The sequence below is a fragment of the Gorilla gorilla genome, chromosome 13, assembly GCF_029281585.2.
Source record: "Gorilla gorilla gorilla isolate KB3781 chromosome 13, NHGRI_mGorGor1-v2.1_pri, whole genome shotgun sequence".
Lineage (NCBI taxonomy): Eukaryota > Metazoa > Chordata > Mammalia > Primates > Hominidae > Gorilla > Gorilla gorilla.
The window spans coordinates 129,381,705-129,407,424 of NC_073237.2; the positions used below are offsets into that span (position 1 = coordinate 129,381,705).

Consider the following 25,720-nt stretch of genomic DNA (forward strand, 5'->3'; position numbering starts at 1 on the left):
GGAAGGGGGACGGTCACTAGGCTTCCTCTACTGGTGGAGGACAATGAAATGATGGATTTGAAGCTGAACTCTGTGCTGGGCCCTGGTGCTCTAAGCAAGTCATTTCTCTACTTTTTAGCCCCGTATGCTGTCTGTAAAGTGAGATAAGAAAACCCACCCGCAGGGCTGTCCTGGGGAGTCCAGGTGCATGCCAAGCAGGAGTGGCACAGGTCCTGGTCTCTGTTTCCCAGGGTTGGGGACCAGCATCTGGCTGGAATGGGGGTGGCTTTGGGATAAGTGCCTGCACAGCTCTTGGTATCCAGGGCCAAGGGTCCAGCTGCCCAGCATTCTAAAGACTCTCCTTTGTCTGGGGAAGCTCTCTGAGGTCATTTCCCACAACACCATGGGATGGCTGCGGTGGGCTAGGGAAAGGAGGGTGTGCAGCAGGCACATAAACTTTCTAGAGTAGTGTGGGTTGCACCACTGCAGGCATGAGGTGGGGCGCCCCGGTGTCACGAAAATCTGATCAGGGGACATATGGTCCTGCCAGGAGCTGAGGGCCCAGAGCTCGGCCACCGTGCAGAGAGCTGGGCGAAGAGGAAGTGCCGCTGCCAGTGGACTTGGTTCCACTCAGCTGCACAAGGAAGAGAGCTGGTCAAGACGAAGTCTGCAGTCCCTTCACTATAGAATTTTGCAAAATACAAACTGCTCAGTGGGTGTGTAGTTGGCCGAAGGTACTCCACCAAAGAGGTACCAAAAGCCGGTGGGCTTCAAAGCAGCATCGTCCCCAGCAGCCAAAAGGTGGGCACCCCAAGTGTCCATCCACAGATGATGGATAAACAAAATGGGGCCTGTCCATGCTAGGAAATATGACTTGGCCATCAAAGGGAATGGAGCTCTGACACATGCCACACGTGGACCTTAAGGACATCATGCTGAGTGAAACAGGTCAGTCACAAAAGGACAAGCACAGGATGATTCCACTTATATGAGGTCCCTAGAGTAGTCAAATTCATCGAAAGTAGAATGGTGGCTGGCAGGATCTGGGGGAGGGGAATGGGGAGTTAGTGTCTAATGGGTACAGAGCTTCAGTTTGGGAAAAGTTCTGGTGATGGCTGGTGGTGATGACTGCACAACAATGTGAATGTACCCAATGCCACTGAACTGTACACTTAGAAATAGTTAAGAAGGTAAAATTTATTAAGTATATTTTAGTAACCCCCCCGTCCCCACCAAAAAAAAAAAAAAAAAAAGCCCATGTGCACAGTGGTCTCTGCTGAATGAAGACTTGAAAACCGGAGCCCAGCCCTAAACAGCTCATGCATAGTCCAGGCAGAGAAACAGAGGAGGTAATGCCCCCTCAACTGATGGCAGACGGGCCAGGGAGCCCTGCTCTGGGATGGAGCAGGGAGGCACCTTCAGGGTTGTGGGAGATCTGCAGGGAGAGCCACTTCTCCCTAGCGGTGGGTGTCTGAGCAACAGCACCAGAATCCCAGCGACCTTCTCTCCTTCCTCCTTCCAGACTGGCTTTGCCTGCCTCTGAGGCTCTGGGAATGCTGTTCCCTCCACTTGGAAGGCAGTTTCTTCACTTCACCAATTCTTTATCTTTGTCATCCCAAACCCAACCCACGTGCACCCCACAAGAAAACCTCCCCTTGCCAGTTATAGACTCTCAAATCCCCCAGAAATTCTGCCCTCTGATGTTGATCATAATTGTCATGAAATAGCTGTTTGTGTCATTGTGTGACACGTTCTATGAAATTCTCCATTGCTTCCCCAGTACTCATTAAGGAAATGCTTTTTGTCGGATGGACAGATGGATGGTTGGGTGAGTGGATGGATGGATGAATGATGGATGGATGGATGGTTGGATGGATAGATGGAAGCATGGATAGATGGATGGATGGGTGGATGGGTGGATGGATGGATGGTGGATGGGTGGATGGGTGGATGGATGGATGGTGGATGTGTGGATGGATGGATGGATGAACAGATGGGTGGATGGATGGATGGATGGATGGTTGGATGGATGGATGGATGGATGGTGGATGTGTGGATGGATGAATGGATGAACAGATGGGTGGATGGATGGATGGATGGATGCATGGATGGATGGACGGATGGATGGATGGATGGATGCATGGATGGATGGACGGATGGATGGATGGATGGATGGACGGATGGATGGATGGATGGACAGACGGATGGGTGGATGGATGGATGGGTGGATGGATGATGGGTGGATGGATGGATGGATGGTGGTTGGGTGGATGGATGGTGGATGGGTGGATGGATGGACAGTGGGTGGATGGATAGGCAAGCAAACTGAGGGGTCTACCCACCCAAAGGGGCCAATGCATGGAGTGCCTAGGCCTGGATAACAGGGTGCAAGTGTACGTGTGAATGGGTGCTTTCGAGTCTTTTGCCTAGAACCATGAATTACAGTTCAGGCCCACTGTCAGTCCTACCTGACACTGTGTGGACTGTGGACCTGTCTGAGAACGGCTTCCTGGATCTAGAGGTTTGGCTGAAGGACAGCACTCACCATCTCCTGGGAGGATGAGCTCTCAATCTGATCTGATCTGATTGGCTTGGAGGGCCCATCCCATATGGCACCATCCATCTGTACCTAGCACTTGCTGTGACCTGGGCTGGCACTAGCTGAGCACTTCCCATAGAATAGCAGGAGCTACTTTTCCCTGTTTTACAGACATGGAAACTGAGGCACGCATTTGCCCAAGGTTTGACTGAACTTTAAAGGACCTCTTCCCCAAGGCTTTTTAATCCCACGGTAAACCCTTCCCAAGGAATCAAGGGGTCAGTGATGGACCTGTGGCCCACTCTCCTCTACAGATCCCCTAAAACAGACAGCAAGTTCCCAGTGTGGTGCTCTGGGCCGGCGTGGAGGGGTCAGGAAGGGATGAGCCTGGAGTAGGGGAGCACTTTGGAGAATGCCAGCCCCGGGGCCCTTCCCTCCCTCTCCACCTCCCTCCTCCTGTTCCTTTCCTCCTCTTCCCTCCCTCTTCCTCCCCACCTCTTCCCTCCCCTCCTCTCTCTCCCTCCTCTTCTCCCCATCTCCCTTTCCTTCTCCTCCTCCCTCTCCCCTTTCCCCACTCTTCCTAGCCGCAGGTGGGGTTGTGGCCCTGGCTGAAACTCTTGAATGACTTAGTGATTCTTTCCTCCCAGCATCTTGAGTTCTTCCTGGACCTAGGGGTGGGGGGCACTGCCAGTGGCCAGGGGAGGGGACTGCGGGGCACGCGTGGGACTCCCTGGCTCAGTCCTCTGTTCTCTCCTCCATTTACGGGTTTGCTCACTCAGCAGCATTGATTTTGTGCCAGGCACTGGGGAAGCGGGGTCCAAAGAGACACCCTCGACCCTGCTCAGTGACAGGGGCAGTAGGTGTGCTGCACGGAGGGGCCTCTTCAAGTGGGGGCAGAAACCCCTTCCCGGAGGTCACCCAGAACCAAAAGGGGAGCAGGAAGGAAAGGCATGGAGGTCCTGGGGAGGCCCTGGCATCGCAGGGCCAGGAATTTGGGGGTAGGGGCAAAGTGGGAGTGGTTAGGAGAAGACCGGGGTAGGAGCAGTAGGACCCACTCCCACAGTCTCTGTTAAAGCTTTGGGTTTCTGCCCCAGAGCAGTGGGATCCGACTTGCATTTTGGGGGGAGAAGCATCCCTGGTGTCCTGGTGGCCAGGGACGTCAGGAGCCCTGCAAGGTGACTGGAGCCCTACAACTCAGGGGGCAGGGGTTGCAAAGGCCAGCCAGGCAGCCCCCTCAAGATGGAACCGCTCACAGGTCTAGGGAACCAAGGTGGGCCACCGCTGGAGGGTGGCCTGAGTCCTCTGAGGCACCTGTGGTCCCAACACAGGCAGGTCTCCTGGTGGGAGAGACAGAAATGGTTGTGGCTCCAATGGGGAACAATGTAGTAATGTCTAACTAAATCACAGAGGCACACACCTTTGGCCCAACAATACCTTATAGATGCCTAGCCCATGTGTACACACTACAGTGATTCACTACAAGCGTTTGTTTTTGGGAAAGGTTGGAAACAACCTAAGCACCCATTAAAGAGGGTTGCGTAAATAAACCATGGTCCAGCCACACAGGGGAATACTGTCCATCTGTTCAAAGAAATGAGGAAGCACTTTCTGAATTGATGGAGAGTAATTTCCATGATATATTGCCAAGTGAAAAAAGGAAGGTAGGAAGGGAATGTATACCAAGGCACCACTGGTGGTCAACGAATTGATAGTTGGCTGTAATAGATGAAGGAGTCATATTATAATCTCTGGGGAAGCCAGTAAAAGCATGTGCAACTATTTATTACAGGGGAAGTTGAATAATAAAACCCATTTGTGAGTTAGTTGTTTGCTTTTTAAAAAGGGGATGGAGAATATATATATATATATATATATATAATTTTGTTTATAACACTGTAGATTGTCTCCAGAGAGATAAACAAGAAACCGGTGACATGGATCACCTCCAGAGAAAAGGTGATCTCAGTGTCTGGGGGAAAGGAGTGGGAGGGAGAATTTTCACTGAGTGCCTTTTTGTCTCCTTTGAATTTTGAACCACATGCATGTAGTTACCCATCCTCTTAATAGAGAAGTGTAAGTGGATGTGGGAGATGCCTTAGAAGGCTGTTCCCAGTGGCGAAGTGGAGGCTGTTCCCAGTGGTGTGAGTTGAACCAGGGTGATGGATGGATGGGTGGAGAAGATGGATTTCTGATGAATTTAAGAGATAGAGTGGACTGATGTGGCAGCAGATGGATGAGGGGCAAGAGGGGAATCCGGGATGACACCCACGTTTCCGGTGCTGCCATTCCTGAGAAAGAGAATCCTGCAGGAGGGAGTCATGGGAAGAGATCTGGGAAGATACAGGGTGAGTTCAGTTTAAGCATCATTTGTTTTTTTGTCTCCCCCTTTGACTGTCCAGGATTCTCCCATCTCCCCTGTGAATAAATTTCCCCATGTGGGTGTGGTCTTAGAGAATGGACAGTTCCCTGTGTGGCCCCTGCCTGTTGGAGTAAGTCCTGGGCTTAGATGCTTCCTTGGTCACCCTCTAGCAGGTAGTCCCATAACCTAAGCCCTACCCATTCTTGTCCATTCTAGGAGTTTTGATGTTCAACAAGTGATGCAAAGAACCCACTCACCCTCCAGAGCCCCCAGGTCCCCTGTCTGCCCCATTGGTGGGGTGACTCACTAAAAAGGAACCTGGGAATTCTTTGGGGGTGATTGAAATATTCTGTGTCATGATTGACATGGTGACTACATTTATATAGTTGTAAAGTCATCAAACTATATACTTAAACTGGGTGTATTTTATTGCATATAAATTATACCTCAATAAAGCTGATTTAAAAGTATAACACAGGCTGGGTGTGGTAGCTCACACCTCTAATCTCAGCACTTTGGGAAGCCAAGGTTGTAGGATCACTGGAGGCCAGAAGTTCAAGACCAGCCTGGGCAAGATAGTGAGACCCCCATCTCTACAAAAAATAAAAATAAAAAATAAAATGGCCAAGTGTGGTGACATGTACCTATAGTCTCAGCTACTCGGGAAGCTGAGGTGGGAGGTCGAAGGCTCAAAGCTTGAGACCAGGAGGTCGAGGCTGCAGTGAGTGCTACTGTACTCCAGCCCAGGTGACAGAGCAAGACCTTGTCTCAAAAAAAAAAAAAAAAAAGGAAAAAGTAATAATAAATACACACATACATGTATGACGTGATAACAACAGAACAAAAGGCAAGAGGCAAAGAAGCATTCAAATGTGTCTTTACATTGTTATGGAAGTAGTAGAAGTACTAATTTGTATTTGACTTTACCAGATCAAGGATTCATATTGTAATCCCCAGGGCAACCAGTAAAAGTTTATACAACTATTTATTAGAGGAAAAATAAAATAACAAAATATAATTAGTATTAAAGAAGGAAAAGGAAGGAAAACCATATAGAACAGATAGAACAAATAGGAAACAGTAATGTGAAAGCTTTAAACACAAATATATTAGTATTACATGAAATATAAAAAGATTAAATATTCCAGCTAAAAGACACAGGATCTTAGAAAAGAGAAACGACTACATGCTGCCTATAAGAGATAGACTTAAAATATAAGAATACAGTGGCTGGGTGTGGTGGCTCACACCTGTAATCCCAGCACTTTGGGAGGCCAAGGAGGGTGGATCACCTGAGGTCAGGAGTTTGACACCAGCCTGGCCAACGTGGTGAAACCTCATCTCTACTAAAAATACAACCATTAGCCAGGCGTGGCGGCTCGCACCTATAGTTCCAGCTACTTAGGAGGCTGAGGCATGAGAATCACTTGAACCCGGGAGGCGGAGGTTGCAGTGAGCTGAGATCACACCACTGCGTTCCAGCAACAGAGTGACACTTGGTCTCAAAAAAAAAAAAAAAAAAAAAAAAGATAAAGAAAGGTTGAAAGTGAAAAGATGGAAGATGGAAAAAGATATATACCATGAAAACACTAACCAAAATAAATCTCTTACAGCTATATTAACATCACACAATTTAGACTTTACTAGAGATAAAGAAGAACATTTCATAATGATTAAAAGAAATGATATAACATTTCTAAATTTATATGTGCATAAAAATATGACCTCAAATATATACAAAATAAAACTGACAAAACTAAAAGGACAAATAGGCAAATTCACAATCACAGTGGGAAATTTTAACACATCTCTCACAGAACAAGCAGACCGAAAAACAAAAGCAAACAAATACAACAATTAAGAAGAATATAGAACATTGTACCTGATGCTTTCAAATGTACACAGAACACTTAACCAGACTGACCATCTGCTGGGCCACAAAGAAGCCCCAGTAAATTTCAAATAATGGAATCATGCAGAATAAGTTCTCTGATCATGGTGGAACTAAGCTAGAAGTCAACAACAAAAAGGTTATTTTTAAATCCCCAATTTTTGGATACTAAGCAATAGACTTTAAATAACCCATGGGTCCAGTGGCTCATGCCTATAATCCCAGCACTTTGGGAGGCCGAGGTAGGCAGATCATGAGGTCAGGAGTTTGAGATCAGCCTGACCAACACGGTGAAACCCCATCTCTACTAAAAATACAAAAATTGGCCAGGCGTGGTGGCACGTGCCTGTAATCTCAGCTACTCGGGAGGCTGAGGCAGGAGAATCGCTTGAACCTGGGAAGCAGAGGTTGCAGTGAGCTGAAATCGAGCCATTGCACTCCAGCCTGGGCAACAGAGAGAGACTCCATCTCAAAAAAAAAAAAAATAGATGAGCGTGGCGGTGCACACCTGTAGTACCAGCTACTCAAGAGACAGAGGTGGAAAGATTGCTTGAGCGCAAGAGGTTGAGGCTGCAGTGAGCCATGACTGCACCACTGCACTCCAGCCTAGGTGACAGAGTGAGACCCTGTCTCATTAAAAAAAAAAAAAAAAAAAAAAAAAAATCCATGATAATAATAATAATCAGGCTGGGCGTGCCAGTGGCTCACGCCTATAATCGTAGCACTTTGGGAGGCCGAGGTGGGTGAATTGCCTGAGCTCAGGAGTTCAAGAATCAGCCTGGGCAACATGGTGAAACCCCGTCTATACTAAAAATACACAAAAAATTAGCTGAGCATGGTGGCACACACCTGTAGCCCCAGCTACTCGGGAGGCTGAGGCACAAGAATCACTTGAACCCGGGAGATAGAGGTTTCAGTGAGCTGGGATCACACCACTGCACTCCAGCCTGGGCAACAGAGTGAGACTCTATCTCAAAAAAATAAAAAAAATTAAAAAATAGTAATAATAATCAAAAATCACAATGGATTTCTCTTTATTTTCAACTGAAGAGAAGAGAGAGAAAGAGAGAGAATGAGGATATTGAAAATTGTGAAAGACAAATTCTCCACCATAACAATGAAAAAACTAAGAATGAACTAAAACTATAAAGCTTCTAGAAGAAAATGTCGACTATCTTTATGAATTTAGAGATAGGAAAATATTTTTAGTACAACATAAAAGGAACCATAAACCATAAAAGAAAAAATGTATGTTTAAGCTAAACATATTCTTAAGTATGTTTTAGCCATGTCAAAGCTAACAACTTCTACTCATCAGCAGGCAGCATTAAGAATGTGAACAGCCAAGCCATGTTCTGAGAAAACTTTCCCACTCCATATCACCGACAAAAGACTTAAATCTAGAATATATAAAGAACTCCTAAATTAAAATACAATAAACTTTATTTTACTAAAACACTAACTTGATTTAAAAATAGGCAAAAACTGGCCAGACCCAGTGGCTCACGCCTGTAATCCCAGCACTTTGGGAGGCTGAGGCAGGTGGATCACTTGAGGTCAGGAGTTTGAGACCAGCCTGGCCAAGACGGTGAAACCCCATCTCTACTAAAAATACAAAAATTAGTCGAGCGTGGTGTTGGGTGCCTGTAATCCTAGCTACTCGGGAGGCTGAGGCAGGAGAATTGCCTGAACTTAGGAGGAGGAGGTTGCAGTGAGCCGAGATCAAGCCATTGCACTCTAGCCTGGGCGACAGAGTGAGACTCAGTCTCAAAAAAAAAAAAAAAAAAAAAGCAAAAACCACTTTGGAAGGCTGAGGCAGGAGAATACCTTGAAGCCAGGAGTTTGAGACCAGCCTGGGCAACATGGCAAGACCCTATCTCTAGAAAAAAAATTTGAATTATCTGGGTGTGGTGCTGCATGCCTGTGGTCCCAGCTACTTGAGAGACTGAAGCCAGAGGATTGCTTGAGCCCAGGAGGTGGAGGCTGCTGTGAGTCATGATCGCACCACTGCAATCCAGCCTGGGCAGCAGAGTGAGACCCTGTCTTAAATTTAAAAAAGCAAAAAGGCTTGAACAGACATTTCACAAAACAAGTTATTTAAATGGCCAAAAAGCATGTTAAAAGATGCTCAATAACATCATTAGTCAGGGAAGAATGTAAATTTAAGACACAATGAGATATGACTGCAACCTATTAGTACAACTAACATAATACTAAGTGTTGTTGGAGATGTGGAGCAACTGGAAGTCTCAAACACCGTTGGGATGAATGTAAAATGGTACAACTGCTAAAGAAAAGAGGTCATCAGTTTCTTATACAGTTCAGCACACACTCTCCACGGGACTTAGCCGTTCCATGCCCAGGTGTCTAGCCAAGATGAACATTCATATCCATAGACATGACTTGTATGGGAATGTTCATCACAGCTGTATTTGTAATGGTGGAAAATTAGAAACCACCTAATCTGGTTACACAGGCTGCGTTACAACTTATCCCCAAAATAGAGTGGCTTGAAGCAATAGTGAGTAGTTATTCTCTCTCACGGTTTCTATAGATCAGATAATCAGACAGAGCACAGAGGCAATAGCTTCTTTCTCCTCTGTAGTGTCTGAGACCTCAGCTACAAGACTCAAAGGCTGGCAGTTGGAAGCATCTGAATGTCCTTTCATTCACATGTCTGGCATTGGACGTTGGCCCTTGGCTTGGGAGACTGGCTGTGGCTGTCATCTGGAACACTTGGTCTCTCCGTGTGGCCTAGGTTTTCTCATGAAATGGTGGCTGGGTTCCAAGGGCAAGCATCCCAAGAGAGGCCATGTTGCCTTTTATGATCCAGCCTTGAAAGTTCTGCAGCATCCTTTCTGCCACATTCTATTGGCTGAGGCAATTGCAAAGGTTCACCCAGGTTCCAGGGGAGGGAATATAGACCACCACCTCAAAATGGAGGATTGTTGGACATCACATTGTAGGAAGACCATGGGGAATGGGATATTCATTGGGCAGCCACCGCTGGGAAATGCAATCCGCTACACCGCCAAATGGCCATCAGTAGGAGAATGGATGTTATGGACTGCATGTTTACATCCCTCCAAAATTCATATGTTAAAACCCTAACTCCCAATAGGATGATAGTAGAAGGTGGGGCTTGGAAGGCGATTAGGTCATGAGGCTGGAGCCCTCATGATGAGATGAGTGTTGTTATAAGAAGATACCAGAGAGGTGGAGTGGCAGTGAGCTGATATTGCGCCACTGCACTCTGGCCTGGGCAACAGGGGGAGACCCTGTCTCAAAACAAACAAACAAACAAATAAATAAAAATAAGAAGATACCAGAGAGAGCTGGCCCCCTCTCTCTGCTCTCTGCCATGTGAGGATACAATGAGAAGATGGCTGTTTGCAAAGCATGAAAGGCACCCTCAGTGGACACTGGATCTGCCAGCACTCTGATCTTACACTTCCCAGTCTCCAGAACTATGAAAAGTAAATGTGACTGAAGCTGCCCAGTCTGTGGTGTTTTATTATAGCAGCCTGAACTAAGACAATGAAGAACCAAATGTTGGCATAGCACATTTATCCAACAATATACTGGCCAATAATATGAAAGAACAACTCTTGATACACACCATATAAATGAATCTCAAAATCATTATGTTGAACAAAAAAAGCCAGACAGAACAGATATGGAGTATAATTCCAGCCAAACTGTTACATATGGTGAGAGAAATCAAACAGTGGTTGGGTCTGACAGCAATGGACATATTGACTGGAAAGAGGCATGAGATGTTCTGGAATGATGGCAGTGTTTTTCTTCTTGATCTGGGAAATGGCCCCATGTATATGTATTAATTCACAGGCAAAAATTCATGAAGGGCAAGGCGCAGTGTCTTACGCCTGTAATCCCAGCACTTTAGGAGGCCAAGACGGGCAGATCACCTGAGGTCAGGAGTTTGAGACCAGCCTGGCCAACATGGTGAAACCCTGTCTCTACTAAAAATACAAAAATTAGCCAGGAGTGGTGGCGTGCGCCTGTAGTCCCAGCTACTCAGGAAGCTGAGACAGGAAAATCACTTGAACCCAGGAGGCAGAGGTTGCAGTGAGCTGAGATCGCACTATTGCACTCCAGCCTGGGTGACCGAGCAAAACTCTGTCTCAAAACAAACAAACAAAAAATTCATGAAGGTGTGCACTTCAGATTTGTGCATTTTACTACAAATAAATTATACCTCAATGGAGTACTATAAAAAGGTCATAAGGGAATATTATGAATAACTTTATCTCAATAGATTTGCAAATTTAGATGAAATTGAATAATCCCTAATAAAACATAACTTACCAAAGCTGACACAATAACTGGAAAATCTGAGTAGTCCTTGATCTGAATCTGTAATTTAAGACTTTCTCACAAACCTCCCTCCCATTCCCAACACTTAAAAAAAGAGATCATGTACAAAAACAAAAATTAAAAAAGACAAAATAAAAAAAGAAAAGAAAGTAACAAGTCATGTACAAATTTACACAAAGAGAATGGAAAAAGAGAGAACACTTTTCAATTTATTGTATAAAGCGAACATAAACCTTGCTATACAAAACTGGCAAGCACTTTACAAGAAAGAAAAATTACAGGCTAGTCTCTCTGGAAGACCTCTAAAGGTGAATATACTATACAGGGACACCTGGTTTTATAATGCTCTATTTTATGCAATTTTCAGATATTTCTTTTTTCTTTTCTTTTTTTTTTTTTTGAGATGGAGTCTTGCTCTCTCGCCCAAGCTTGAGTGCAATGGCACGATCTCGGCTCCCTGCAACTTCCGCCTCCTGGGTTCAAGTGATTCTCCTGCCTCAGCCACCTGAGTAGCTGGGATTACAGGTGTGCACCACCATGCCTGGCTAATTTTTGTTGGCCAGGCTGGTCTTGAACTCCTGACCTCAGGTGATCTGCCTGCCTCGGCCTCCCAAAGTGCTGGGATTACAGGCGTGAGCCACTGCACCCAGCCTGGTTTTTTTTTTGTTTTGTTTTGTTTTTTTAACAAATTGAAGGTTTGTGGCAACCCTGGGTCCAGCAAGACTATTGGCTTCATTTTCTTAACAGTGTATGTTCACTTCATGTCTCTGTATCACAATATTTCAAATGTTTTCATTATTATATGTGTTATGGTGATCTGTGATCAGTGATCTTGGATGTTATTATGGTAATTGTTTTGGGGTACCTCAAACTGCACCCATATAACAGCAAACTTAATCAATAATTGTTGTGTGTGTTCTGACTGCTGCACTGACTGGCCATTTCCCCATCTCTCTCCCTTTCCACAGGCTTCCCTCCCACCTGAGACACAAAATACTGAATTTAGACTGATCAGTGACCCTACAATGGCCTCTAAGTGTCCAAGTGAAAGGAAGGGTCCCAGGTTTCTCCCTTTGAATCAAAAGCCAGGAATGATTAGTGAGGAATGTTGGCATGAGGAAGGCAGGTTGAAAGCCAAGGCAGACCCAAAGCTAGACCTCTTGTGCCAGACAGTCAAGGTGTGAATGCAAAGGAAAAGTTCTTGAAAGAAATTAAAAGTGCTACTCCAGTGAACACACAAATGATAAGAAATCAAAAAAGTGTTATTGCTGACATGGCTAAGGTTTGAGTGTTTCGGATAGAAGATCAAACCAGCCACAGCATTCCCTTAAGACAAAACCTAATGCAGAGGAAGGCCCTAACTCTCTTTAATTCTAGGAAGGATGAGAAAGGTGAGGAAGCTGCAGAAGAAAAGTTGGAAGCTAGCAGAGATTGGTTCATGAGGTTTAAGGAAAGAAGCCATCTCCATAACACAAAAGTACAAGGTAAGCTGGGCGCGGTGGCTCATGCCTGTAATCCCAGCACTTTGGGAGTCCGAGGCGGGCGGATCACCTGAGGTCGGGAGTTCGAGATCAGCCTGACTAACATGGTGAAAACTCGTCTCTACTGAAAATACAAAATTAGCCTGGTGTGGTGGCACATGCCTGTAATCCCAGCTACCCGGGAGGCTGTGGCAGGAGAATTGCTTGAACCCGGGAGGTGGAGGTTGCAGTGAGCCAAGATCGCGCCATTGTATTCCAGCCTGGGCAACAAGAGTGAGACTCCATTTCAAAAAAAAAAAAAACAAGAAAACAGTACAAAGTAAAGCTGCAAGTGCTGATGGAGAAGCTGCAGCAAGTTATCCAGAAGATCTAGCTAAGATCACCGATGAAAGTGGCTACACTAAACAACAGATTTTCAATGTAGATGGAACAGCCTTCTATTGGAACAAGATGCCACCTAGGACTTTCCTAGCTAGAGAGAAAAAGTCAATGCGTGGCTTCAAAGCTTCAAACGACAGGCTGACTTTTGTTAGGGGTTCATGCAGCTGCTGACATTCGGTTGAAGCCAGTGCTCATTTACCATTCCAAAAATCCTAGGACCCTTAAGAATTATGCTAAATCAGCCAGGTGTGGTGGCTCATGCCTATAATCCCAGCACTTTGGGAGGCTGAGTTGGGCAGACTGCTTGAGCCCAGCAGTTCAAGACCAGCCTGGGCAACATGGCGAAACCCGTCTCTACAAAAATTACAAAAATTAGCCAGGCATGGTGGTGCATGCCTGTGAAACTCCCAGCTACTCAGGAGAATGAGGTGGGAGGATCACCAGAGCCTGGGAGGTGGAGGGTACAGTCTGTGCCACTGAACCCCAGCCTGGGCCACAGAGCAAGACCCTGTGAAAAAAACAAAAGAAAAGAATGATGCTAAATCTACTCTGCCCATGCTCTAGAAATGGAAGAACAAATCCTGGATGATAGTGTGTCTGTTTGTGGCATGGTTTACTGAATATTTTAAGCTCTCTGTTGAGACCTGCTGCTCAGAAAAAAAAAAAAGATTTTTTTCAAAATATTACAGTACAGTTCAATGACACTGAATACATCCATATTGTTGCGCAACCATCACCATATGACTTTTTTTTTTTTTTTTTGAGATGGAGTCTCGCTCTGTTGCCCAGGCTGGAGTGCAGTGGCGCGATCTTGGCTCACTGCAACCTCCGCCTCCTGGGTTCAAGCAATTATCTTGCTCAGCCTCCTGAGTAGCTGGGATTACAGGTGCATGCCACCATGCCTGGCTAATTTTTGTATTTTTAGTAGAGATGGCGTTTCACCATGCTGGCCAGGCTGGCCTCAAACTCCTGACCTCAAGTGATCCACCTGCCTTGGCCTCCCAGAGTGCTGGGATTACAGGTGTGAGCCACTGCGCGTGGCATGGCCCTATTTTTAAAATTTTTTGGAGACAAGATCTCTCTATGTTGCCCAGGCTGGTCTTGAACTCCTGGGCTCAAGCAATCCTCCTCTCTCAGCCTCCCAAAGTGCTGGGATTACAGGAGTGAGCCACAGTGCCTGACCAGGTAAACCTATTTTTAATATTTTGACGCTGGGCACGGTGGCTCACGCCTGTAATCCTAGCACTTTGGGAGGCTGAGGTAGGTGGATCACCTGAGGTAAGCAGTTCGAAACCAGCCTGGCCAACATGGTGAAACCCCATCTCTACTAAAAATACAAAAATTAGCCAGGCATGTAGCCTGTAGTCCCAGCTACTTGGGAGGCTGAGGCAGGAGAATCGCTTGAACTTGGGAGGCAGAGGCTGCAGTGAGCCGAGCTCGTGCGATTGCACTCCAACCTGGGTGGCAGAGGGAGACTCTGTCTCAAAATAAATAAATAATAATAATATTTTGAGAAACTGCCATACTGTTTCCACAGTGGCCGCACCATTTTACATTCCTCTTTTTATGTTTTACACATCTGCTGTTTGGTGAAATTTTCTACAGAGTAGCTTTTAACTCTGAGCACTATACTTCCTTTGACCCTGGACTTCACGTCAAAACATCAGTAAACTGTCACAGAAGGTAGTAATAATGTGTATTCCTGGAAGCCATTTCTACATGGGATGATCAGTGATAACTATTAAATTAAATGACTGCAAGCCACACATGCAGTCCATTCAATCCAAACTAAATGCATTCCCAATTCAACTTCCCCTCAGTCAAATTCCCCAAATGCCTGTGACTGCTTCAGTGTCTCCCAACACCAGGGGACATGTGATAGAGGGCAGGTCCCATGGAAAGAGACAGCAGGCTGGGCGTAGTGGCTTATGCCTGTAATCCCAGAACTTTGGGAGACGGAGGCAGGCAGATCACCTGAGGTCAGGAGTTTGAGATGAGCCTGGCCAACATGGTGAAACCCCATCTCTACTAAAAATACAAAAATTATCCGGGTGTGTGTGGTGGTATGCCTGTAGTTCCAGCTACTAGGGAGGCTGAGTCAGGAGAATCACTTGAACTCAGGAGGTGGAGTTTGCAGTGAGCTGAGATGGCGCCACTGCACTCCAGCCTGGGCAACAGAGCAAGACTCTGTCTCACAAAAAAAAAAGAAAAGAAAAGAAAAGAAAGAGATAGCAGTTTAAATTGCAGTTAAAATCTTGTGTTTTCAGTTTTTATAAAAACATGCCGCTCTCCCTCTCCCTCTCCCTCTCCCTCCTTTCCACGGTCTCCCTCTGATGCCGAGCCGAAGCTGGACGGTACTGCTGCCATCTCAGCTCACTGCAACCTCCCTGCCTGATTCTCCTGCCTCAGCCTGCCGAGTGCCTGCGATTGCAGGCGCGCACCGCCACGCCTGACTGGTTTTTGTATTTTTTTGGTGGAGACGGGGTTTCGCTGTGTTGGTCGGGCTGGTCTCCAGCTCCTAACCGCGAGTGATCTGCCAGCCTCGGCCTCCGGAGGTGCCGGGATTGCAGACAGAGTCTCGTTAACTCAGTGCTCAATGGTGCCCAGGCTGGAGTGCAGTGGCGTGATCTCGGCCCGCTACAACCACCTCCCAGCCCCCTGCCTTGGCCTCCCAAAGTGCCGAGATTGCAGCCTCTGCCCGGCTGCCGCCCCGTCTGGGAAGTGAGGAGCGTCTCCGCCTGGCCGCCCATCGTCTGAGATGTGGGGAGCACCTCTGCCCTGCCGCCCCGTCCGGGATGTGAGGAGCGTCTCTGCCCGGCCGCCCCGTCTGAGAAGTGAGGAGCCCCTCCGCCCGGCAGCCGCCCCGCCCGAGAAGTAAGGAGCCCCTCCGCCCAGCAGCCACCCCGTCTGGGAAGTGAGGAGCATCTCCGCCCGGCAGCCACCTCGTCCGGGAGGGAGGTGGGGGGGTCAGCCCCCCGCCCGGCCAGCCGCCCCGTCCGGAAGGGAGGTGGGGGGGTCAGCCCCCCGCCCAGCCAGCCGCCCCGTCCGGGAGGGAGGTGGGGGGGTTAGCCCACCGCCCAGCCTGCCGCCCTGTCCGGGAGGGAGGTGGGGGTTCGGCCCCCCGCCTGGCCGGCCACCCGGTCCGAGAGGGGAGGGGCGCCTCTGCCCGGCCGCCCCTACTGGGAAGTGAGGAGCCCCTCTGCCCGGCCAGCCGCTCCGTCCGGGAGGGAGGTGGGGGGGTCAGCCCCCCTCCCGGCCAGCCGCCCAGTCCGGAAGGGAGGTGGGGGGTCAACCCCCCGCCCAGCCAGCCGCCCCGTCCGGGAGGGAGGTGGGGGGGTTAGCCCCCCGCCTGGCCAGCCGCCCCGTCCGGGAGGGAGGTGGGGGGGTCAGCCCCCCGCCCGGCCAGCCGCCCTGTCCGGGACGGAGGTGGGGGGGTCAGCCCCCCGCCCGGCCAGCCGCCCCGTCTGGGAGGGAGGTGGGGGGTCAGCCCCCCGCCCGGCCAGCCGCCCCGTCCGGGAGGTGAGGGGCGCCTCTGCCCGGCCGCCCCTACTGGGAAGTGAGGAGCCCCTCTGCCCGGCCACCACCCCGTCTTGGAGGTGTACCCAACAGCTCATTGAGAACGGGTCATGATGACAACGGCGGTTTTGTGGAATGGAAAGGGGGGAAAGGTGGGGAAAAGATTGAGAAATCGGATGGTTGCCGTGTCTGTGTAGAAAGAGGTAGACATGGGAGACTTTTCATTTTGTTCTGTACTAAGAAAAAATTCTTCTGCCTTGGGATCCTGTTGATCTGTGACCCTACCCCCAACCCTGTGCTCTCTGAAACATGTGCTGTATCCACTCAGGGTTGAATGGATTAAGGGCGGTGCAAGATGTGCTTTGTTAAACAGATGCTTGAAGGCAGCATGCTCGTTAAGAGCCATCACCACTCCCTAATCTCAAGTACCCAGGGACACAAACACTGCGGAAGGCCGCAGGGTCCTCTGCCTAGGAAAACCAGAGAACTTTGTTCACTTGCTTATCTGCTGACCTTCCCTCCACTATTGTCCTGTAACCCTGCCAAATCCCCCTCTGCGAGAAACACCCAAGAATGATCAATAAAAAATAAAAAAATAAAAATAAAAATAAAAAAACATGCCTATGTGAATACGATGATAAGGGACCTACCAGGGCCTTCAAAAAGTACGTGCACTTGAGGGAATCTGATGCTTAAATTGTATTAGCTTTATTATAAATTTCCCTCTGCCTGTTACATTTTAAAAAATATTTATTTTAGGAATATAACTCTTTATGAACAGACTTTGAAATTCAGTACTATATGTATGTAACTTAATTTTGCTTCAGAATGAAAAATTGGTTAAAAGGGAGAATATCCTTTGGAACAGGTTGCCCCACTTGGAAATAAAAAGAAAATTGTGAAGTATCTGCATAAACCCCATCCCCAGGTCCCCATCATTTGCCACCCAGTGTTGGAACCGTGTGGGAGTATTCTTGGACCTGGATATGGGTGTGTGTATGGTCGGACGTGATCGGGAGCAGGCTGGTGCCCCCTGGCCCAGCACATGGCTTCCACGAGGCTCTAAGCTCCCCAAGCTGGGTTCACCTTCCGTCGCTACTTCGCCCTTTCTTCCAGGTTGTCATGGGCACTGATGGTCACCAGGTGGCGATGTTGCCTAGGAGGACGCTCTGTTGCCATCTCATGGCCAAAATTCAACACTACACTCTTCCTCCTGCTCAGGGTGCAGGAATCCGCTCCAGACCAGGGAATACTAAATAAATACCCGCTGTGTGCTTCACAGACTGACCTAGCATCCCAGGAAGGAATATTCAGATTCTGGGACCCGAAGAAAACTTTTTTTTTGAGGTGGAGTCTCGCTCTGTTGCCCAGACTGGAGTGCAGTGGCACAATCTCAGTTCACTGCAGCCTCCGCCTCCCAAGTTCAAGCGATTCTGCTACCTCAGCCTCCCGAGTAGCTGGGACTACAGGCGCCCGCCACCACGCCCGGCTAATTTTTTTTTTTTTTTTTTTTTAGTAGAGATGGGGTTTCACTCTGCTGGCCAGGCTGGTCTTGAACTCCTGGCCTCCAGTGATCCGCCTTCCTCAGCCTCCCAAAGTGCTGGGATTACAGGCGTGAGCCATTATGCTCCAGTGCAAAGAAAACATTTTTGAAAGCCCTCCTTGTCTTCAGTTAGTAGAGGATCAATATCCCCCCACCCAGGCCCCATCACAGAAGGGCCTCCCCAGACAGTATTAAGTATTCAAGGCCCCAGACAGAAGTCAGGTGTGGGGGTTGTGGGGTGGCCAGAGTGTAAGGCCCCCCACCGCACGGGATTTGGTCCTGTCAATCAGCCAGTAGCCCCTTTTTTGCCTTGGGACACCTCAGCAGACAGGACAGCTGTGTGATGTTCCCCACGTCTACAATCAGGGAGCAGGGGCGGGGCTTCAGCTGGATGCTGGGGCAACTGAGGGCGGGGACTGGCAAGTCCTTAGTGCTTGAGCTGGGACCATAGACGGCACGGCACGGTGGCACCGGCCACCCCCTAACTTCCACACCGCTTGCCCCTGCTGCCCAGGGAGGCTGTGAGCCTGTGTGGACCTAGTTGAGAACTCACTCTGTGACTTCCGGGGATCTGGAGGCAGCGGCTGCGGTCGGCAGGGCCCACTGCAGGTAAATGGTTAAAATGCGCTGGGCTTCGTTTTTCCCAGAAGCCCTCATTACCTGGTATTACCTTAGGTGTGGATTTCCTTTATTCGCCTGCTGTCTGTCTCTGCCAATCAAATGTGAGCTCCGTGAGGGCGGAGGAGGGCGGTCCTCTCGGCTTCATCGTCCCAGCCCAGCACAGGATCGGGCACATCGCGGGGAGCATTTGGTAAATGGATGTCTGAATGGCTGCTGTGAAGTGACCGGTCTTAGTTCAGGCTACTAGAACAAAAATGTCATAGACTGAGGGCTTAAACAACAGAAATTTATTTCTGGCAGTTCTGGAGGCTGGGAAGTCCCAGGTCAAGGTGCGGGCAGATACAGGGTCTGGCGAAGGTCCTCTTCCTGGCTGGCAGGCGACCGCCTTCTTGCTGTGACCTCACATAGCAGAGTGGAGTGAGCACGCACTCTTGTCTCCTCTATGAGGGCACTAATCCCGCCACGAGGGCTCCACACTCGTGACCTCATCACCTCCCAAGGCAGCAACTCCTAATACCAGCTCAGGGAGTTAGAGTTTTAACGTATAATCTGGAGAGTGGGTGGGGACAACACTTGCTGCAATTCAGCCACCCAGGCTGGGCTGCGACATTTACACCATGTGCCCCCAGTGATGGTCAGTACCTCAAGGAGGACCCCCAGCCTGGAAATGGGTGGTCTCTGGCCCCATAGGAGGGGTAAAGAATGAAGCGGGGAGGCCTGATTTATAGTGAGTGAGCTCCGGTAACTTAAGAGAAGAAAACCTGACCTGCTTATGCCAGAAAATGTTATGACTCGGCCCTGCGCAGTGGCTCACGCCTGTAATGCCAGCATTTTGGGAGGCTGAGGCAGGTGGATCATGGGGTCAGGAGTTCGAGACCAGTCTGGCCAACATGGTGAAACCCTGTGTCTACTAAAAATACAAAAATTAGCCAGGTGAGGTGGCATGGTCCTGCAGTCCCAGCTACTTGGGAGGCTGAGGCAGGATAATTGCTTGAACCTGGGAGGTGGAGGTTGCAGTGAGCCGAGATCATGCCACTGTCCTCCAGCCTGGGCAACAGAGCAAGACTCCGTCTCAAAAAGGAAAAAAAAAAAAAGAAAATGTTATGACCCAAAAATGAATTGTGGAAATGCTCTGGAAATTCAAGGACTCCCTGATCTGTATTCATCTCCTAAGGTGACTGTGAGAAATCGCCACACACTGGGTGGCTGAACACACAACACAAATGTGATTTTTAGAGTTCTGGAGGCCAGCAGTCCGGTAGCAAGGTGACAGTAAGATCCAATTTCCCCCCCACTCACGTCACAGGAAATTAAACATTTAAGCTGAAAAAATGTTCAAACCAAGCAGGGCAGTGCCCATGCACAGAAGTGAGGCCCAACGGGCGAAGCGGACTCATCCTCCCTCCTCATGCCAACAGCAGCTCAAAGCTTCTCAATGGCAAAACTTCTGCCAGGTCCTGGCTAAGGCCAAGATTCCTCCTAAAACCCAAACCATCCCCGAGGGGGCCAGCTCCTCGGTCCCTTCAGCAGGAGGGTCCCTGAGTCTGGAAAGAGGAGCTCAGCTCCAAGGGGTGGTGGTGGAAGATGCACCCTTCTGTGTCTTGTGCCAGGGGTCCCCGCCTGTGGGCAGCAAGCCACCCAGGTGCCGAGGCAAGAGACTGAGGGCACAAGCTGTTCCAGTATAATAAAATATATAAAATAACAAGAGTTATACTACATATAGATCATAGATATGATTATATGTAAGTATCACTAATCATTAGTTTGTAGTAATTACTCTTTATTCAACTATTATAATAATCCTTGCTCTACAATCATAACCGAGGAAAAGCCAGGCCATACAGAGATAGGAGCTGAAGGGACATGGTGAGAAGTGACCAGAAGACAAGAGCATGAGCCCTCTGTCACGCCCGGACAGGGCCACCAGAGGGCTCCTTGGTCTAGCGGTAACGCCAGCGTCTGGGAAGACGCCTGTTGCCAAGCGGACCGTGTTCTAGCAGTAGCATCAGTGCCGAGGAAAAGCACCCGCTACTTAGCCGACCGGGAAAGGGAGTCTCCCTTTCCTGGGGGAGTTTAGAGAAGACTCTACTCCACCACCTCTTGTTGAGGGCCTGACCCGCCCACAGTTATCTGGAGGCCTAACCTCCCTGTGATGCTGTGCTTCAGCGGTCACGCTCCTGGTCCGCTTTCATGTTCCATCCTGTACACCTGGCTCTGCCTTCTAGATAGCAGTAGCAAAATTAGTGAAAGCACTAAAAGCCTCTGATATGCAGAAATAATGGTGTAAGCTGTCTCCTCCCTCTCTTTCTCTCCACCTTGGCTGCCAAATAGGGAAGGGCCCCCTGTCCAGTGGACACGTGACCCACGTTACCTTACCTATCATTGGAGGTGGCTCACACTCCTTACCCTGCCCACTTGTCTTGTATCCAATAAATAACAGCACAGGCTGGCATTCGGGGCCACTACCGGTCTCCACGTCTCGGTGGTAGTGGTCCCCCGGGGCCCAGCTGTCTTTTCTTTTATCTCTCTGTCTTGTGTCTTTATTTCTACGATCTCTTGTCTCCGCACAAGGGGAGAAAAACCCACAGACCCTGTAGGGCTGGTCCCTACATCCACCCTTTCCCTGAGCAACAAACGCTGGTTGCAGCTCCCAAGCGTCCTTCAGGAGCTCCGAATCTCTCCCGTGTGGAAGTGGCACATAGAGGCTGCCCCCCATCCCCAGTGTGCCCAATCCGCCCATAGGAGGTGGCTAGAGCTTTGTGCCCTTCTGTCCAGTGGGATGAAATCTGCCACCCCACAGCAGGGCAAGATGCGAGAAGGATGCCGCGTTAGTCTGTTTTCTGCTGTTACAACAGAATATCCCAGACTGGGTAATTCCTACAGGAAAGACATTTGTTTCTTGTAGTTCTGGAAGCTGAGAAGTTCAAGGACACGGTGGCAGCATCTGCTAAGGGTCTTTGCATTCTTGCTGTGCCATAACATGGTGGAGGGCACACATGCAAGAGGGCAGGAGAGAGAGAGCCGGAGAGAGCTTGCCTCTATAACAAAGAGATAAGCAACTCACTCCCACAACAGCGACATTAATCCATGCATGAGGGCAGAGCCAACATTAATTTATTCATGAGGGCAGACAAATTAAGTTTCCAACACATGAAATTTGGGGGACATTTTCAAACCATAGCATATGCCCTGAATCCAGGCAGAGAAAGTGTCCCCTCAGTGCACAGATATTGTCACAGCTGCCTGCTCTGAATGCTGCAAGGTTTTGGAGAACGTTAAAGCTACTTCTTTTTTTTTTTTTTTTTTTTTGAGATGGAGTCTCACTCTGTCACTCAGGCTGGAGTGCAGTGGCATGATCTCTGCACACTGCAACCTCTGCCTCCTGGGATCAAGCAAGACTCCTGCCTCAGCCTCCCGAGTAGCTGAGATTACAGGCATGTGCTACCACATGTGGCTAATTTTTGTATTTTTAGTAGAGACGGGGTTTCACTATGTTGGCCAGGCTGGTCTCGAATTCCTGACCTCAAGTGATCCACCCGCCTTAGCCTCCCAAAGTGCTGGGATTACAGGCATGAGCCACCGCTCCCAGCCAAAGCTACTTTTTAACTGGGTTCCTGATCTTTCTTGGCCTGTCTCTGCTCCCAGCCTTGCCTTACTGCTCCTGCCTCTGACCTCCCGCTTTGGATCTCAGGCAGGACCAAGTCTAATCTCAAAAAGCTTGGTCTAATGCCCTGGGGTTGGTCCCTTGTCTTCCCCTCACACCCAGCCCCTCCTCACTTCCTGTGCACTAAGGGACACTCCTTGTCTGACAAGCCTTGATTTAGTGTCCCTATGACCATGCCCTGACCTGGGGCTCGATTGAAGGCTCAAATAAGACAAGTGGCCTCATTCAGTTGTTCAATAAATACTTCCTGAGCACCTGCTCTGTGCTCAGCCCCGTGCAAAGCAGTGGTGACAGTGGGAAGACAGTGGTGAATAAGACAGACATGGTCCCTGTCTTCAGAAAGTTGCCACTCAAGTGGAAAAGTAAAAAAGAAAAAAAAATAATAGTGCTTCAGGCTCCATGATGCAGTGGGTTTGGGACCCCAGGCAGCGAGGATGGCACCAAACTAGTGTTTTGGGGTCAGGGAGGATTTACCAGGCAAAGTGAAGTCTAAGGCAACAACCTAAAGGAGAGGAGTAGTTAGCCAGGTGGTGGGCCAGGGATGCTGGGGAGTCACTGGAGGCGGGGACAGACTGTGATCTCATTCTGGAAAGATCACTCTTGCTTCAGTAAGGAGGAAAAATACAGCAGACAAACTAGAGGGTCACTGGATTGCAGGGTGGGCTCACTAAGGTTCCAGGTGGTTTGGAATCAGCTTTCCAAATTCAGAAACTCAATCTCTTCAATACCCAGAGGTGGGAGTGCCATATTTAGCAAATTAAAAAATCATCTAGCTAAATATGAATCTCAGATAACACATATTTAGTGTAAATATGCCCCAAATATTGCATGAATTCAAATTTAACTGTGTTCAATATTTTATTGGCTCTACCAACAGTGACCAAGTCTTCATGACTGTCTTATGTGCACCAAACTCACAGGGATCTGATGTAAATACACCAATTTATTGATTTACAATTGCAGGCAAGGTTAAAATATACATGTTATTCAGTTTCTCCTTTCTGGAAAATGAAACAATCAGAAGATTCGTGAACATGGAATGAGGACAAAAGGACACAAGGAAGTTTGAAAGGAAATTTCATCTCAAGGCATGGTAAATTCTGGAGAATCATCCTGGCCTCCCTACAGAGAATCCTCTTTGGTGGCAGAAAGTACAGGTCCCCCCTGGAGAGGGCAGGTCAGGGACCACCGGGTCCTCGTGTGCAGCTCCCTGTGGAAACACGTGCTTCTTCTAGCTCAACCATCATCTGCTGGTGGTTGATTTCCCACTGTACTCTCAGGAGGCGTTCTTTCAAAGCTTTGGGGCTCCTGACCCAGCCTTCCAATTACAATACAATATATTTCACATTGAGGTTACACTTTAGAATGTATTCAGTGGGCTGAATTCATGTAGCTATTTATTCTGCCTTCTTAAACCCAATGAGAGCAATCAGGTACTCTTCTGATTAAGAAATCACAGGCTGGGCACGGTGGCTCACGCCTGTAATCTCAGCATTTTGGGAGGCCAAGGTGGGCAGATCATGATGTCAGGAGATCGAGACCATCCTGGCCAACATGGTGAAACCCCATCTCTACTAAAAATACAAAAATTAGCTGGGCGTGGTGGCGCATGCCTATAATCCCAGCTACTCGGGAGTTTGAGGCAGGAGAATCGCTTGTACCAGGGAGTCGGAGGTTGCAGTGAGCCGAGATTGTGCTACTGCATTCCAGCCTGGTGACAGAGTGAGGCTCCGTCTCAAAACAAACAAACAACAAAAAGAAATGACTTTAGGCAACATAGTGAGACCCCGTCGCCACACACACACAAATACAAAATTAGTCAGGTATGGTGGTGCACGCCTGTAGTCCCAACTACTCAGGAGGCTGAGGCAGGAGGATCACTTGAGCCCAGGAGTTCGGGGCTGCAGTGAGCCATGATCACACCACTACACTCCAGCCTGGGTGACAGAGGGAGATCGTGTCTTTCAAAAAAAAAAATCACTTCAGAAACGGGGTACCCATACCCAAGGGGTCACTTGCTCTTACTAATTTCTAGCTGTAATGCAAGTGGCATGATCATAGCTCATTGCAGCCTCCAACTCCAGGGCTCAAAGGATCCTCCTGCCTCAGCCTTTTGAGTAGTTGGGACTACTGTGGCATGCGCCACCATGGCCGGCTAATTTTGTATTTTTTGGTAGAAATGGGGTCTTCCCCTGTTGCCCAGGCTGGCCTCCAACTCCTGGGCTCAAGTGATCCTCCCGCCTCAGCCTCCCAAAGTGCTGGGATTACAGGCGTGAGCCACTGTGCTGGGCCATGATTCTCATCTCCCAATATTCTCAAACCCAGTCCCTTCATCTCTTGACTGGATTATGGAGTCTCGGAGCTGGTTTATCTGAACTCACTTTCTCCCCCTTTGATCTGTTCTCCACACAACAGCCAGAGAGGTCTTTTAAATGCATGAATGGGATCACTGCTCTGCATAAAACCCTTCAAGGGGCCAGGCGCGGTGGCTCACGTCTGTAATCCCAGGACTTGGGGAGGCCAAAGCAGGCGGATCATTTGAGGTCAGGAGTTCAAGACCAGCCTGGCCAACATGGTGAAACCTCGTCTCTACTAAAAATACAAAAATTAACCGGGCATGGTGGCAGGCGCCTGTAATCCCAGCTACTCGGGAGGCTGAGGCACGAGAATAGCTTGAACCCGAGGCGGAGATTGCAGTGAGCCGAGAAAGCGCCACTGCACTCTAGCCTGGGCGACACAGCGAGATTCCTTCTCAAAAAAAAAGAAACCTTCAGGGGCTCTCCACGGCACTGGGAAGCAGCCAGCCCGACGGGTGGACCCTTTTCGTGGGTGCGGGTCTCTGACCTCGGTCGGCCTCGGACCTCATCTCCTCCCTGTTTGAGGGGCTACACTCCTCGCTCCGGGGCTTCGCAGCAGCCCTGGGCGCCTACCGGACAGACGCTGTTCTCCCTGCCTGGGTCTTGAGTAGGGCCCAGCACAAGTAGGCGCTTAATGTCTGCCTGCCTAACAGACGAACGCCGGATGCCCGCGTTCGGCCCCGAGCCGGCGCTTCGGGGCTTTCTGTGGAGGCGGGGCGATGGTTACAGCACAGTTCCCTCGCGCTCGCCTTTTCCACATCCACCTCCGCGAGGCCCCCCGCAAGCGCCGTTAGAAACCTAGTCCCGAGGGGGCTGCAGGAGCTTGGGAGAAGAAGCGCCAACACCGACAGAATACCAGGACGACCCGATGCGGAAATCAATTCTCAGCCGGGACCTTTTCCCACCCAAGCAGGCGGGCCGGAAGTCTGCCTCTGGCCCGCCCCCGAGGTGTCATTGGGTGGAATACCCAGAAGAGGGCTGGGACGAGGTCAACTCTAGTTCTTTATTGGTTAAAACGTACGAAGCTGGAGGAGAAGGTGGGACCTAGCTT

At 49.0% G+C, this 25,720-nt stretch overlaps 1 long non-coding RNA gene across 1 annotated transcript; it reads right to left on the reverse strand.

Moving 5' to 3' along the window:
- Positions 1-23,242: 23,242 nt before the first annotated feature.
- LOC109028174 (uncharacterized) lies at positions 23,243-25,565 on the reverse strand. Its single transcript, XR_008668604.2, has 2 exons — positions 25,243-25,565; positions 23,243-23,630 (listed from the first exon to the last, which is right to left on the reverse strand). It is a non-coding gene; the product is annotated as an uncharacterized lncRNA (long non-coding RNA).
- Between the last annotated feature and the right edge of the window lie 155 nt (positions 25,566-25,720).